General features: G+C 42.5%; 1 protein-coding gene across 1 annotated transcript in view; it reads left to right on the top strand.

Annotated features, from left to right (window-relative positions):
- SMIM13 (small integral membrane protein 13) overlaps window positions 1-16,121 on the top strand; it is a 154,729-nt gene that overhangs the window by 52,659 nt on the left and 85,949 nt on the right. The gene's annotated exons all lie outside the window — the stretch shown is intronic.

Here is a 16,121-nt window from a genome sequence, read left to right on the forward strand (position 1 = left end):
AGTTTAAGCATACTTATATGCGTTTTGCTTGATGATGTCAAGTGGAGCAGTAATACTAGTACAGGGAACTTCACACAGGTCTACCCCCAAGTATTTGCCTAGTGTTTCAGGCAGGCTTTGCAGCTTGCCCTGACCTCCGTTTTGTTGTGGCTATGCTACCAGCAGTACCTCTGCTAAGAAGTTTTAAGCCAACTCCGAGCTGATGTAAGATTGTGGTCTGTGAGGTACAGATGTGTTACTAACAAGCGCCATCTCCTCTCACGGATTGAATCAGCTCCCTTCCCTCTTTCTTTACAGGCCTGTATGGCACATCCAGTTCTGAATAATTGGCCAAGCTTAGGTATTCAATGGAAAGTAGGCAGGCTGTCTGTACTGACGTTCTTGGACCCCTCACAAAGGCCGTCAACACTTAATTTCTTGGCTCTGGTGATGTTTCCAAATGCGTTGGCAACAACTGCTCCATGCCTGCCTGCTTTTCGTTGAAGACAGTCAGCAGAGACGGTTATAAAGTAATTGTAAGCACTTGAAAAAATATAGGGAGCCCTGGATCTGGAGTATTCTAGCTAAAGTATTTGGATGTAGTACACACACTGAAATGGTGCTAATCCACTGTAAGATAGGATATGCAGCTGCCTTGAAGATTTATCTTCCCTCTCTTAAAGGGACAGTGTCAAGTACAGTTTAGTGGTTTTATCTGTCATATTTATCCTCCTTCTTGGATATAACAAAACTTTTTTTTTATCCCCCACTTGTTGTATCTTGTCCCATTGACACACACTGATTTTTTTTTTTCCTTATCTCTGTGCTTCATCAAGACAGCAGAGTTCCATTTGACCTTGCTCAGTTCAACTTTTAAGTGTAGCATACGGCCAAGAGGTTGTATGAAGGACTGACTGGTGGATGGAGAAAGGGGAAGCTCAGATATCACATAAAACGTAGATGAATATGCTTTTTCCAAGACGTGGTGTTGAAACAGGGTACGTGAGATCAGTTTTCTCTTCTCTGAATGGGGGATCAGCTTTCAAATGCATGAGAAACACTGGCTTTGCCTTTCATCAGCACCATTAGTGAGGTCAGTATAAATTAAGCTTTGGCTTGGAAAAGCAGGACTGCCATTTTGAACTCCCATGTAAACAGCAGCACTGGGGCCCACTATTCTCTCTGATGTACGTCTACTCAGCTCATCAGTCAACAACACTAAGAAATGCGAAGAGAGATAAAGCAGGGAGCAATTTTGTCCATGCCTTGGCAGAACTGTAAAATTATTCTTTAGCATGGTCAAAACCAGTGGTCTCTTCTTGAACACTACATCTATGCTCTTGCCGTGTTGACCTGGCTGCTTAGCTGAGCCCAAGGAGCTCAGAAAAGAAAAGCTCCTGTCTAGTCTGAATATTCAAGTTAATCTCTTATCTTTCTACATTTCTTTCTAATGCATCTTTCACAGGCGAAATCTACTAACGTGACTAGCCCAGCCTGTGCAACTGACTATTTAAAGGAGACTTTTGCAGAGGATGTTGTTTCAAGAAGGAGGAAGATTACAGGGGGGACATAAAACAAGCAGGCAAAATCAACAATAAATGCTTATTCTTCTATACTTTGGTGATTAAAGGTATTTGAAAAGCCTGATTTAGCTTCTACAGCAAAGCAATTCTTGGAACAAAGCTGGAATGGTGGTAGAATTAGAGCAGATAAAAGTTCCCATGTGAATATTTTTTTTTCCAGTTGCTCATTATCTCTGTCCCAGTGACCTTCCCACCACCTGGCGTGCAGCATGTTAATACTTTCTGGATGTGCTTCAAGAACTACTTTGCTGCAAACAGCTTCAGATTCTTGTTGTCAGTGTTAACTCAGGCACCAGCATGTGAATTATACTAATTGGTTGCCACTTGTTTCACAGCAATTTCCCCAAGGCCTTTTAAATAGCCCAGAGCCATGCTACCAGCATCAGTCACTGATGGAGCAGTGAAGCAGGCAAAATATTCCTCCAAATAAGCAAATAAGCACTGGGACCACAAACACTAAGCCTGTTGCTTGTTGCCAGCAATGTAGGCACTGTTCCTGCTAAGCAAACCTTCTGTGTCTTGAGTATTTCCCTGACTTTGTTCTTCCTCCACAGGATTTCTTAATATGAGCTTCAGGAACAGTGGCACTGTTGCTTTCATTAGTCAGCTGAGTCAGTCTTGAGAAAAATGAAATTGTCACCGCAGAAGGTCATCAGGAAAGCTTTTGAAAACCACAGAGGTACCTTTAACCTGCTGTGGTGATCAAAATGACAGTCTCTACTTTTCCACACACAGAAAGAAGTCCTGATCGAAGACAACCCTCAACACTTGTAGGCTTTATCTGGATTGATCTGACAAATTCTAATAACTTTTGGATACTGTGGGCATCATAGCTCACATCTCACAACACTCTCTCTCATTGGACTCATCAGCTGGGAAGGGTTATCTGGAATTAATTGGACTTGCTTTTAGAGGCATGGATCTGTCACTCATCTGTCTGTGAAATAGGCACCAAAGAAGCACTAACATCTGATATGAGAAGGCAAAGGCACTGCAGTGACCTTTTTGTATGACTAAGTGCTAAAAAACCCTCATCCATTTCCTAAACAAATTGGCAATAGAGAAAGGGCTGATGAGAAACTTGCCAGTTGCCAAAACAAGCTCCAAGACAAGCTGCACAGAAGTCCCTTTATATTTCTAATACAAAGAGGAAAAAAAAGGAGGGCAATAGATTCAGAACTACAAATTCAAGTTATGTAATGGCAGGGGAGAAACGATCTGATCCTAGATAGGGAAAAAATTTTGGTTTGCCATAGAAATCAGCTGTGCTTCATAAAATGAACATACTGGCAGCTACCACCTTCTTTAAATAAGATTAAGGATGGAAGTCTCTGTTGCTCTCCTTCGGTCCAATTAAATCAGCTGCATGATAGGTGCAGCGGTGCTCTCAAAATCTGAAAGTACCTGTGGTCTATATACAGCTCCATTCTCCTGAGCCCTCTGTGTTACAGCAGCCATACTCCAGTTAATGAGTGCTTCTCTACAACTAATCCCTGACTGGAAAGATTCAGGTCAGCTTTTGTATCCTCAAGCCTTGCTAGTAATACTGGGATGTTTGGAAGTTGAAGCCAGGGTCAGGCCCCCACTGTGTTAATACTCTGTACAGGCAAAACAAAAAAAAAAAAAACATTTGTTCTCAAGAAGCTTAAATTCCTCTTAACCTTGGCCTCTTGAGTGCAGTAGAAAGCATCTTCTGTAAAATCACTGAAAAAAAGGAAGTTTTTCAGTCTTCTGTTAAATAAAGTGCTACTCCAGACACCAGCAGGTCAAAGCGAAAGGGAGCCTGACCCTAATGACTGCTACCTGGGGATTTCAGCTAGAATGTGCTGGAGGAAAAGGCTCAGCAGACTTTGTCAATGCCTTGTGTCAGAAACTGTCTAAAAGAACTAAAACTGGAATGGATACTCTCTAGATTAAATGCAGATTACAGTGCCTGTGGTCCCAACATTCTACATTGGTTGAGACAAAAGTAAAGCTTTCAAGCTCTCTCTAGGTAAAGTAAACCTGCGATTTTAAACTTCTGTCCAAATTTTCCTTTAATGCCAGCTGCAAGTCCATTAGATAAACCGTGGAAAGGTGTAATTTGTATTCTCTGCACACCTTAGATTCTTCTCTCTTTTTGTGTCCAGGATGCATGTCCTAGTAAAACCTGACTAAGAGCAAAAGATGCTGCCCTGAAAGCTGTCAGCTGTTCTACTTGGAGAACCTGAAGCAAAAAAAAGTACAACTCTAAATTATTTTTCTTCTCAGATGCTGATGGGATTACAGGCCAGATTCAGATCCATAAATGAGGTCTACTATAGAACAGTCAAAGGTGTCTCCTCTCTTCTTAATCGACTGCAATTGGTGGTTAACATGCCTGCAGCTGAATAAAGATGCATGAAAACACCTTGAAAAATATGATCTGTTTTGGTTGGCCTTCTCTGCAACGAAGGGAACAGATAGAATTCTGTAATTCGTGGCTTGGAGGATGAAAAGGCTGTTTGTTGATGAGGCTGAGTGGCAGAAGAGGCAAGAGTTAAGGAGAGTGGTGGAAACATCTACTCTTTCTGTTAGAGTAAACGCATCCAGTGACGTGGGTAACAAGAGCGTGTGAGGTGCCCACAGCCATGGAAGCAAACATAGGAATAATAAATGACACGCTATGAAATTAAATACAATGGACTCTTTAAGGGCTGAGTGTTGTGGTGCCAAGCTCCTAGTGTAGGGCTGCTGACTTGACTCCTCAGCCAGCTCTACAATGAATGAACGCTCGAGGAAAAGGTTCAACCAACCATAAGCTCGAAGAATTTCAGTCGCTTCCCTCAGAGGTGCAATATGAGGATGTTCCAGAGCACGCAGGCTTGTGGATACTGATCCCTGCTCTGTGCTTGGCTGGTGGGGTGTGTTGTTTTGTTCTGCTTTGTCTTGTTTTTAAATACTGCTTCCTATGTGTAGAGTTTATGTGAAAATAGAAGCAGGGAAATCACCGTTGCCCTTAAACTGAAAAAGGGTGGGACCCCTTTTTTCTATTATTGGATAAACTGTTTCTTAAAATGCAAAATGGCTTCTCTTCTATGTTTAGCTAGCTTAGGTAGAACGAAGGAAGAGAGGAACAAAGGAAGGAAAGGTAGGGAGAGACACCCCAAAGGAGTGTATGCACAAACCAGTAGCTTCACTTTGGTTGGATTTATTTTATGTGATGGATTATCCATCACATAATATTTTTAATAATTCCCCTCTCTCATTACCCCTTGTTTGTGCTTTAGGTTTCTTTAAAATTAATCACTGTCATTCCAAAGTAAGCTTAAGCATTTACGTATCCTTGTGGTTGTAATAGGCCTAATAGTAATGATTTGCCTGTGAGACTGAAGAACCGATCTGAGAATCCAACAGAGTTGAGTTTTTTATTTTGAGAGAAATAGTTTGACTACAAGCAGTACTGGTAGAAGAGAGGGAAGTTCAGGCTCTGTTGTGCCTTCTGACAGAAGGGCTTCAGTGCAAGAGTCACTGGACAGTTTAACATTGGTGCTTTTTAGCTCCCATCTCCTTTTCTGTTTCTCACTGTCACTGCCCCTGAAATAAAGAATTTATTGTGCTGTGTTTGCAAGGAAAGAAACTATTGAGGCACAGTAGGTAGCAGGTCTATCTATAAGCAACTTTTCATGATGGCTACTTAATACAAGTTGACAGAGGCCACTGAGTAAGACATTCAGCCTTGAAAAATGTCTGTTGCTGGTCTCCTCAAACGTGGAAGAAGGCAGTGCAAGCAGCAAAGGCAGTATCTAGTACACCGAAAGCTGCACTGGCATGTTCTTAGACATGTCCCTGTGGGCACTGACGTGGGGAATGGACTGCAAAATGGCACCTTGCTGCTTGGCTGTAACAGCCCCCACATGTGTGCAGACCTATAACAGCTAATCTCCAGCAACAAGCTTTGTGCAGGTACTTACTTCTTATCTTTAGCCAATAGCTATGTAGAGGAGGCAGGAAGCGCTACCACAACATGTATGAAAGAGCTCGCTGCACTACCAGAGTGTTGCAGTTACCACAACTTAAGCAAGAGGACTCTGAAAGGCCCTTAGCATCTCATTCAGACTGTGGGTCTGCCTGCTGGCTCTGGGAACTGTGAACTTCCTTGGCTCACAGCTAATGACAAAAGAGGGAGCCTGGTTGCAAATGCTCAGCATAGTAATGTTTCAGTTGACTCTTAGAGGCAAAGCCCACAATTCCACTTTTTAGGCACTCTCTTGCTTTCTTCCACCAAAAAAAAAAAAAAAAACAAACAAACAAGTTTTGTTTTAGTGCAGATACTTTTCTGGTCAAGTGTTGCTAGCCCAAATAATTACAAGTCCTGCTGGATGGAAATTAAGGCAGTTTTCCATGCACGGATTTGGAAGGCTGATTTTACAGCTAATGAGAGAGTGAGCTATGAGGTTAACAGCCTGAGCAGAGCTTTAAGGAGGACATATCTTCATCCACCCTAAGTATCCTTGCCGTCTAGTCCCATGCATCTCTGGAAAAGAGGCTGTCAGTCATGCTAAAGTACGCCAAGCTGCCTAGAGGTTGTGATATGGAAAACCTTGGGTCTGCAGGGAAGAAAGGCAAGTGTCTTATTTCAGTGTTCCACCAAGCTGTCCCAGCCCCTCCGTCTGGCCTGAGAGGCCTGAATTTCAGAGTTTGTTCTGGATGGGGTTTTTTGTAGTGTGACCAGTTACGCAGAAAGTAACGATGAAAAATGGGAATGTCCCCTCCTTACTGGTTCACATTGGGTAAGCCGAAGTAGGCATTATGGCTACTGGATGCTCTGGATATACTCAGTCAGTTTTTGCAAGCACAATACTCTACGCAGCAGGGGTGGCAGGCAGGCAGCGAGCAGACCGACTAGGGCCCAGGCACTTCACACTCCTGCTCAAGATGCTGATGCGATCCATCAGTTTGCCCAAGGCTGGGATTCAAATGTAATGTAAACATGTGAGCGAGCGAGTGCTCTCTGGTCTGAGAACACTTTTTTTTTTTGTTTCAGCATAACTGTTCCATTTTAAGCAAATAGGAGATATTTGTGTATCCAGTTTTTTGTAGGCAGTTGGCAAAGTACTTTGTGAAACTGAGGCACAGCGGTTAACCTGCAACTTAGGAAGGAATCCAAATGCATGAATCCAAAAGAAGGAATTAGGAGGGTGGAAAAGGTGGGGAGGAAGTAAAAAAGGAAAAATGTGAAAATGAAGGTTAGAGCAAGAGATCCTAACTGAAGCTTTGGCCTGTGTGAATAAAATACTTCATTGTTCTGCACTGAGTGCATCAGCTCATTGCTGTGCCTGACATTTCAGACTGGACAAGTGAGTTGAAAAGAAAGTTTTCTGTCTCTGTATCTATTAAGAGCAACAAAAAGATAACTCTACATTGGCTAGAAGGACAATAAGGCCAGGCGTTGTTTGTTTGGATGATGTTCTTTTGTCTCTTGATTGAGTTTTGGGTTTTGGCTTGGCCAGTTTTATTTTTAGTTGGGGGGGATGTGAGGTGTGGGAGTGCTGCTCTGCTTTCCTGGGCATTACAAAAGTAATCATAGAAATATAATTTTAGGTCAGATGTTAAATGAGGACTTGATTTACCCCTTCTGTTTCTGATCCAGTGAAAGATGGATGTATTGTGTCACAAACACCATTTGAATTGCACAAAACCTCTGAGGTGCTCAGTGAGCATGTAGGGGGAGTTTAACAGAAGTGGAAACTCCCTTTTAATACATAGCAACCTTCTGTTTGGAGTCTGTGCAGTGAGATGCAACAGGTCATAGCTATGCTAAAAAACGGCATATCTGAGGTAATACTCTTTCGCTCAGCCCTGGGGAACACCCCTGAGATTAATGCATGCTGCTCCTGTGTTGTCAGACCACCCACCCTGTTTTGGAGCTATCATAGAAGGCAGATATGGTTAACGACAGTAACATTTATAGTGAAGCAGAGCAGGGATCCACTGACATATCCTGATCTTATTCCCCTGCCCTCTGAGTTTCTGGGGTTTTACAGGAGTGCTGAAATACCATTTTCTTTTGCTCTTTCTGGGAATGCAAACCACATCCCTTGATTTACCTTCAAGACCTATTAATACTTTGGGAAATTCCACCACACCCTAACTCGCAAAGTTTTCTGTGTATGTTTTACCCTCATAACCAGTTTCCTTTCCCCCCACCCAAGGAAGGGTGTGATCTAGTTCCATGACTTTAAAAGGCCTTTTCAAATCTGTCTGAGGGCTGTGTGCCTTCTGTGCAAGAGTAAATAGATCTCACTGTGATTAAACTGCAGTACATCAAAATCAAAAAGCAGATGGAACCTCTTTCCCTCAGGCAAGCAATTAAAAACTTAATGAAAGGAGATCGGATATCGGATGATAAAGCATGCAAACAATAGCCTTAGAGTAAATATGATCTCACTGTGATTAAACTGCAGTACATCAAAATCAAAAAGCAGATGGAAAACCTAACCTCTTTCCCTCAGGCAAGCAATTAAAAACTTAATGAAAGGAGATCGGATGTTGAATGCTTAAAAATTGAAGGAACAGAGAATAAAACCCTCCTCCCAAATTTAACCCTTCTCTGTGCAGCTCTGGGGAAACAATCACAACTCGATTGTCAAGAAACCATAGCCATGTAGACACAGGACCTCAGTATTGTCACCAAATTATTTCTGTCTGATGTCTTCAGCTTTGGAAAGTATGATTTTTTTGTTTGTTTGTTTTTGTCTTTAAGATTTAGAACTTAGCTTAACTGGGACATGCTCTTCTTCCCCCAAGTCTCTCCAAAAATTCTCCATAGAAGGGAAAGCCACCCTTCTCTGTCACTTTAGTGTCACCATCTGGGATACTACACAGCAGCCGCAACTTGGGACACCCTGAGAATCCAGCTTACTGAAGAAAAACAAGCTTGGGAATTCATGTTTCCAGGCTCCTGCCAGCCCTCAGCAGGCTGGTGGGGGGACAGGCAGCAAGCTGCCTGTGAATCAGACACACTTCCAGGGGAGCAGGGCCTGGCTGGCAAATGAGGCTTGCCAGGGTTGGTCAGGGTCTTCTCCATACCACAGGGCACTGGCCAAAAGTCAACAAGCCTCCCAGAACAACTCGATTTTGGGAAGCTGACATTTTCTAGGGAAGCATACCCCTGGAGAAGGGAGAGCGAGAGTGTGTGGGTGCGTTTTAACCAGTTATAGTTACTATGCTTAGTCTCAGGCTGAAATACAACTTTAACTGTATTATTGATCGCATGAGAGATTGGTTTGTGCAGTTTCTGGGCTGTGAACAAGATAAAGAAGTATAAGCAGGGAGAGAGAAAAAAGAGAAGATACCTGCTTGTAAACTAGGCCCTTCTATAACAATAAAAATTGGTTTATTACCCTAAGCATTTTAGCTGGATGTAAAGTCCATAGGATAAGGGCATTCATGATCCTACCTACTGCAAGCTGTATGTTAAACAGAGAGTGCACACTTCAAGTTGTTTTGTACTTAACCCTTTGGATCAAAAAACTCCTTTGAAAGAGAATCACTGAATTTTCAGGGTCTGTATTTTCCTCCCCCTGCCCTCAAATAAGCAGGACATTCATTGGAAGAATTGAGATTTACTCCTAGGATCCTTCAGCGTTTTCTGAGATTTGTTGTCACCAAATGAGTCACAGTATTGCTCCTGCTAAAAATTTCAACCTTGCTGTGAATGAGGCCTGCTTAAGAAAGGGCTTCTGATGCGCCGACTGCATTCCTGTAGAGTAAATCCATTCTTATTACTCTTCCTTTTCTGGGCAGGCTAATCCACTCTGACTGTGCATGAATTGTTTTTAAAACAAACACAAAAATAGAAAGGCGAGAATGGGCCTCATCCCTATAGAGAAAAAAAAATACACAATTTTTGTCATGCTATGCACTTGTGTTTCTAGGACTGCAAACTATAGCTTTAGCAGTCCTGTTTCTTGTCAAATGCAAGCTATGTCCAAATCTGCTGTGGAAAAATGAACTCCTTAAAATTAAGAGAGTTTCCACTACTGTAATGTCTAGACCAAAAGGCAAAAGAAAAAGGTCACTTGCCAAGAGCAGCCTGTGATAGACAGGTGGCAATATTTAAGGGCTGTACTCCTAGCTGCTATAAAGTGATCCAGCTTCACTGATACTGAGAGTTGCAGCCAGGAGTACCTCTAATGGCAGCTCTACTCAGCAGTAGCCCGACTTAACAAATACTGCTGAATACATGCCATAAATATTCTTTTGTAGTACAGTCCCAGAGGACTGTCTGATCAATCCTACTGAAGACCTAGCATAAAGCATCTTTCAGCAGTCAGAGTGCTGTTGTAACAGGTAAATGTCCATTGCTTTCCTGGACACAAAAATGAAAGGCGAGAATGGGCCTCATCCCTATAGAGAAAAAAAAAATACACAATTTTTGTCATGCTATGCACTTGTGTTTCTAGGACTGCAAACTATAGCTTTAGCAGTCCTGTTTCTTGTCAAATGCAAGCTATGTCCAAATCTGCTGTGGAAAAATGAACTCCTTAAAATTAAGAGAGTTTCCACTACTGTAATGTCTAGACCAAAAGGCAAAAGAAAAAGGTCACTTGCCAAGAGCAGCCTGTGATAGACAGGTGGCAATATTTAAGGGCTGTACTCCTAGCTGCTATAAAGTGATCCAGCTTCACTGATACTGAGAGTTGCAGCCAGGAGTACCTCTAATGGCAGCTCTACTCAGCAGTAGCCCGACTTAACAAATACTGCTGAATACATGCCATAAATATTCTTTTGTAGTACAGTCCCAGAGGACTGTCTGATCAATCCTACTGAAGACCTAGCATAAAGCATCTTTCAGCAGTCAGAGTGCTGTTGTAACAGGTAAATGTCCATTGCTTTCCTGGATGCTCAGAGAGCATGTATTGCATAAAGAAGCATCTTGAGAAGTGACTTGCACATTTATGATTCCAAACATCACTGAATGTGGGCTCCTGCAGAGGTGTGTCGACTTTAATGTCTCAAGACGTTCAGCTACTTGTCACCATCAAGTGCAGCCAGAAGCGGGAACAGTAGAAGATAAGGGTTCTCTACCATTGCTACAGCTAAGGCAGACACCTGTGCATGCTCCTCTTAAGTGCTTATGTTGCTTTAAAAATGAAATTAAACTCTAGATCTTAGAGACAAGCGGGTTCCTAACTGCTGTTGGTATGAATGGGATTTAAGTACATAAATGTTTGCGATAAGCTAGTCCAAAGAAAATAAGCAAAGCGAAAGTGACTTTACCTAGGCTCCTAAGTGACCTAAGCCCATCTATTGTATGCAAGTCATTCCCATGCCCCTAACATCTTTGATAACAGCAATATGACAAGGAGGAAGCCCTGTGCTCTAGTCATGGTTTTCTACTCTTTGTATGCACAGAGGCACAAGGCTGTTTGCTATTTCCTGATACTGAGGGAACATCCTCTTCTCCTGCACTTCTGTGCAAGAGCAGGACCTCATGCTTGGCCAAGGACTACCATGAGTGCAAGCTCTTTGTGAGAAGACAAATAGGTTTCTTGTCTCCTACTGTTTCTGAAGCTGGCCAAAGTAGCCAGTAGGCACACCCATTCCAGTAGTGGTGCATGGAGGTGTGTGACTCAGGAGAATTGCCTCATTCCAACTTTTATTTGGTTCACTAGGTGCACCTGGCCTTGCTGCAATGATTCTGGTATTTGTAATGGAGCACAGGCAGTTCAATAATATAAGCTTCTCCTGAGCCACCACACGTAGGAGTTCAATGTTCAGTGATAAGATATCAGTGCAAGTATAATCTTTTCTAAACCTGCTTGTTGCTGTGCTTGAGATCATAAGATTCCAAAGGTGAGTTTGTACGTGGTCTCATGAATTGTGGTCCAACGCTTAACGAGTTCACAATAACGCTTCATGAGACTTCTCCAAAGACTAGCCTGTATTCTGCAAAATGGTGGTTATCGGCTTAGAAGGGTACAGAACTCTCCTGAAATGTACTTTATGGAAACATCTTCTGCAAAGGAGAAATGAATGTCTTGCTATTAGGCAGTTCTCCTGCTCTCGGATCCGGTAGGATCGCTTCTGATCAGGTCTTTTGATAGTATGGCACTGTTTGGAATAACTAATGTTGGGTCAAGGTACCTCAAGGCAAACTAACAGTTTAATGTGACTGCAACCTCTAGCAGGACCTTAAAAGCACAAGCAAAACCCCCAGATTAGTATCCAATGCCTCTTGTACTATCTAGGGTCAAACTGAATTGGAACTACCAAAAATATAAGGAAGACTGTTCATGTGGCAGTTCTACTTCCCCATCATATACTAGGAACTACTGGAGAGAGACAGATTACACTACCAGTTTCTTGATGAAATAGACTTACAGCTACATTACTCATGAGCAGCTGTTAGCATAAACCCATAGAATTTTAGAAATCATGCAAAAAAACTGCACGGTGTTAGCTGTAACGCTTTGTGATGGCTCTTCCTCTGAAACAAGTCCTGTAACTTCCCTAAGCCTCAGCACCTCCATCTGTAAAACAGAATTAACGGCACCTTGCTATCCTACCAAGTCTTTGGAGGGCAAACAAATTCTATCGTGGGAGTTTCTCAAATACCCTAAGGTATTGAGGCACTTACCTCTACTAAGTATACAAATACATACTTGACCCAAAATTGGAGGCTTATAAGCAGTACATAAGTCTACAGGGGGGCAGGGGGACAGGCAGGAGGGGAAGGGGGGCACACAGAGGCCACAGTGGGGAAGAGTGGGAATCTGAAAATGACAGTGGCCCTCCAAGCTTTGGGTATGAGCCAGTCCTACTGCTACATCTCACTAGTGCTGCTGCTGATTTAGGCCTGACCCTGCCAGACTTCTGCCACCTCCCTTCCTTACACACACAGAGGAGAGAGAAAAATCACGAAACTTCCATTGCAAATTCACAACAGTAACAGAGACAGCACAAACTTGGACAGTTCTTCCCTTGTTGGTTTGTTCATCTAGTATTACCTTTTATAAGGTTTTACAGTTCCTATTTACTTCTAAGTTTGATTGTCACCCTGTGATCACTGATACACAAAAAAAAAAAAATAAAAAGAAAACAAAGAGGAGTGTGAGGAATAAACAAAACAGAGAGGATTTGGTTAGTAAAGTACAGGCAGTCCTTTTCCCTTGACATGGCCCGACACTTAGTCTTTCATTGCCAGGGTTACAAGCAGCTTTTCACAAGCATTTCTGGTTGGGAATATAGTATTTCTTCCTAGTGACACTATTTTGTTTGTCTTGGCATGCAGGCATTGTAATCAAGTCTATATATTACAGGACTGTGCCTTAGCACAAATGGCAGGCATTTCAAACCCTATTTACTTAGGTTTCTTCCTTGCCCAACAAATTGTCTAAAAATACATAATCAAGACCTCATACTTTACATCTACGTCATTCCTTTTGGCTTAAATGAGGTAAGGAATGTAGGTTGTTTTTTTTCCCTCTCCTCTTTCACTAACTGTTTGGATCTTTTAGTAAACAGATAAGCCCCCTTTTCTCCTTCCCCCTCTTTTTTGTCTTGCTTGTGAACAGCCAACAAGCTACAAAAGCCTTGTTATGATAATGTCTTCTCCCTTTTGCTTGTCACACTTCTATTGCCCGAAATAAGGGCATTGGAATTGCTGGCCAGATATATCCTCTCCATGTTCTTCTCTGATCATGGTAACCCACTGGTATTTCTGTTCCTACAGTGTACATTTTAGCTGTAACTGCTTCATCCTTGGAATCACAGTCTGGGTTTGGTTTCAGAAAGGGTTGATCCTACCTTCCGGATTACAGAATACTGGAATAGCAGCACCCTGTGAGAACTTGATGGGATGCAGTTTTGTGGTACATGGAGGTTTAGTGCAAAAGGATGCTGGTGGCAATACCCCAGTTCTTCGTATGGTGACAATACAACTGCACCCTACAGGAATTAGTTTCTGAAAGTAGCTTTTAGACAAGTAGGACTAAGAAATGCTCACAACCAACATACAAGTATTTGTTATGCTTAACATTACCTATGGCTCAGTTAGAGTAACTTTTGTGTTCTCCAATATTTAATTAGTACATGAATGGTAGAACAGGATCTAACTTGGGGTCAAATTTGTCTTTGCTTTAAACAGTCACATCTTCACTGAATTGCACACAGTGCACAAAAGATAGACAGAAGCGTAGAGACGTGCGTAAGGTAAATTCTGAACTTGCTGAAATCCACAGGGATTTTCCCACTGGCTTTCAGAGGACTCGGACTTGAGTATTATGTTGGAAGAATGTTTGAAGAGTGGGATGGACAATAAAAGAAACTTAGGTGAAAGAAAAGAGGGAACAAGTTTTCAAAACCTTTGAGCAAAAAAAGGGCAGACTGAGCAGCAGAAAGGATTTCTAGACCAGAAGTGATCTTGGGTTTAGTCACACTGAAAGTGAAGCCAGGAGTGATGGAAAGACGTACTCAGGGTCTCACACACGAGTCAGTTCCTGTTCTGTCCAACTGTTAGTACGCTAATTAAACTATAACAAGCATCTCAATCATTTCTTTAAATGAGGCTTTAAATGAGGACTATCACAATGAAAGTAAAGAATGACAGGCCCCAATATAAGACCAGGAGCAGTTAAATAGACCCAACTCTGCACCTGGAAGCTAAGCCACCTCTTAAGCAACGGTATGTCCCCAGACAGGCCATGAGCATGCTCTGTTCCTTTATTTTCTGTATACAATAAAAACTACAGGACTTTTGTTTTCCTATAGAAAATGAAAGAAAGAAAATACAAAAAGAAAGAAAATAACAGAGACTGAATGAGCAGGTATTTTCTTTATATAGGGATAAGAAATAGCTCTAAGGATGTTTGTCCTAGTTAAACAGTGTAAGTAACTACTTCACATTTCCCAGGAAAAGTAAACACCCTAGTCTGACAAGAAGGTTTTTGAGGCCAAAACCCTCATCTCTTTTTTTTTTTTTTTTTTTTTTTTTTAAATGGCTTGGTCTGTCTTTGTCTAGCTTTCTCTGTCTAGAATTACGTAATCACAAACCCAAACCAAAATGCTCATTCCAACCAGACAGGGCAAAGGAAACATTACAGAGCAGGAAAGCCTTCCCCCTTTTGAGCCACCTTATCGGTCCCTATTCTCGCAGTGCCACTGGGCTACATATGAAGCATGATCTTCTTGCAGTAGAGAAAGGCTAGATGGTGACATGAGAAGTCAGGAAGCTGTATAACTATGCAGGACCATTATTTTGCCACTGGGATACAAGTGTCGCTTAACCATGGGCAGTTGGAAAGCAGTTTATGAGCTCTGGACAGTGACACTGCTCTTTTACCCCCAAGAGCCTGATGTTTTGTGGCAAGAGCCGCAGCTGTTCTAAGCAGGTATAAAGTCTACCTGAACTGATTTGGGAGGGAATAGAAAGGGACAGGAGACTAATTTGATCTCAGACTTCAAATCAGTCAGTTGTTTGAGACAGAATTTAAAAAAAAAAAAAAGCCATCAGATCCAGATCAAAATTTTCAAACTCGGGGAGTATCTTTGTCTGTCTCTCTCTTACATAATTTCTTTTTCCTGGTTATTCTTAACCACCATGAGATGGAGAAACTGGCAGCAGATTTGAAAACTTAACTCTGAACTTTCCCAAAGGTTGGTTATCAGAGATCCTAAAAGCTTAAGCTGAGCTCAGAGATATAAAGAAAAGCACGAAAATCTGTGTATGTTTACCTAGGTATCACTCGCCTATCTCATTCTGCCCACGTTTAAGCCTTATACAATGTTATAGTTTCAGGGCTCTCTTACACTACACCACCTAAATTCAGTAAGAAGATGGACTTCACTTCCAAAGCAAGTTAGTCTCCAAGTATATAATGTGTGACATTTGGAAATCACCTTTTTATTGATGTTGAAGTTATTTTTGGCAGAGGAAGGAAAGTTTCCCTCCCCCCCTTTTTTTTTCCAATCACACAACATTACGGTATGTCTGTACAGTAATCTAATGCCCTATGGGCAATTCAGTACCTTGCCCAGACGTTTTTAAGTAGAGTAATATTAGGATGAAAGCCTCCACATTTGTGTCTTCTGAAAAAAACCCTCTGGTAAAAGGTTAAGCTAAAATCACTTATTTTATTTAATGTGGGAAAGGGGGATAGGCTACCCATTTTTTTAAATATACAGCTGTGTTTTGGTTTGGGTTTTTTTTTTCCCTTGCTTGTGACCCATCAAACAGACCGCCCTGAAAAACTGCACTGCGAGAACAAGACATTCACAAAGGGCTGGAAAACGGGTGAATTACATCTCGGGGAGAAGCAGCGATACCTGTCCCAAACCGATGCTGGGCATCGCGTACAAACCCGCCTTTCCCGGGATACGGGGCTCACACCGTTAGCCAGCGCCGGCGTAAGCGGGAGAGGCGCCGAGCCAGCGGCCGGGCACCCGCAGCGCCGGGGGTCGGGGGGAAAAGCCTCTTCTCCCCCCACGGCGAGCACCCCCAGAGCACCCGGGGGCTCTCCTCCAGCTTGCCCCCCTATCGCCGCCCCCTCGTTCCCTCCCCCCCGGGCACCTCCCTTGGGGGCTCGGTGCCTGGAG

The sequence above is a fragment of the Aptenodytes forsteri genome, unplaced genomic scaffold (assembly GCF_000699145.1).
Source record: "Aptenodytes forsteri isolate BGI_AS27 unplaced genomic scaffold, ASM69914v1 Scaffold63, whole genome shotgun sequence".
NCBI lineage: Eukaryota > Metazoa > Chordata > Aves > Sphenisciformes > Spheniscidae > Aptenodytes > Aptenodytes forsteri.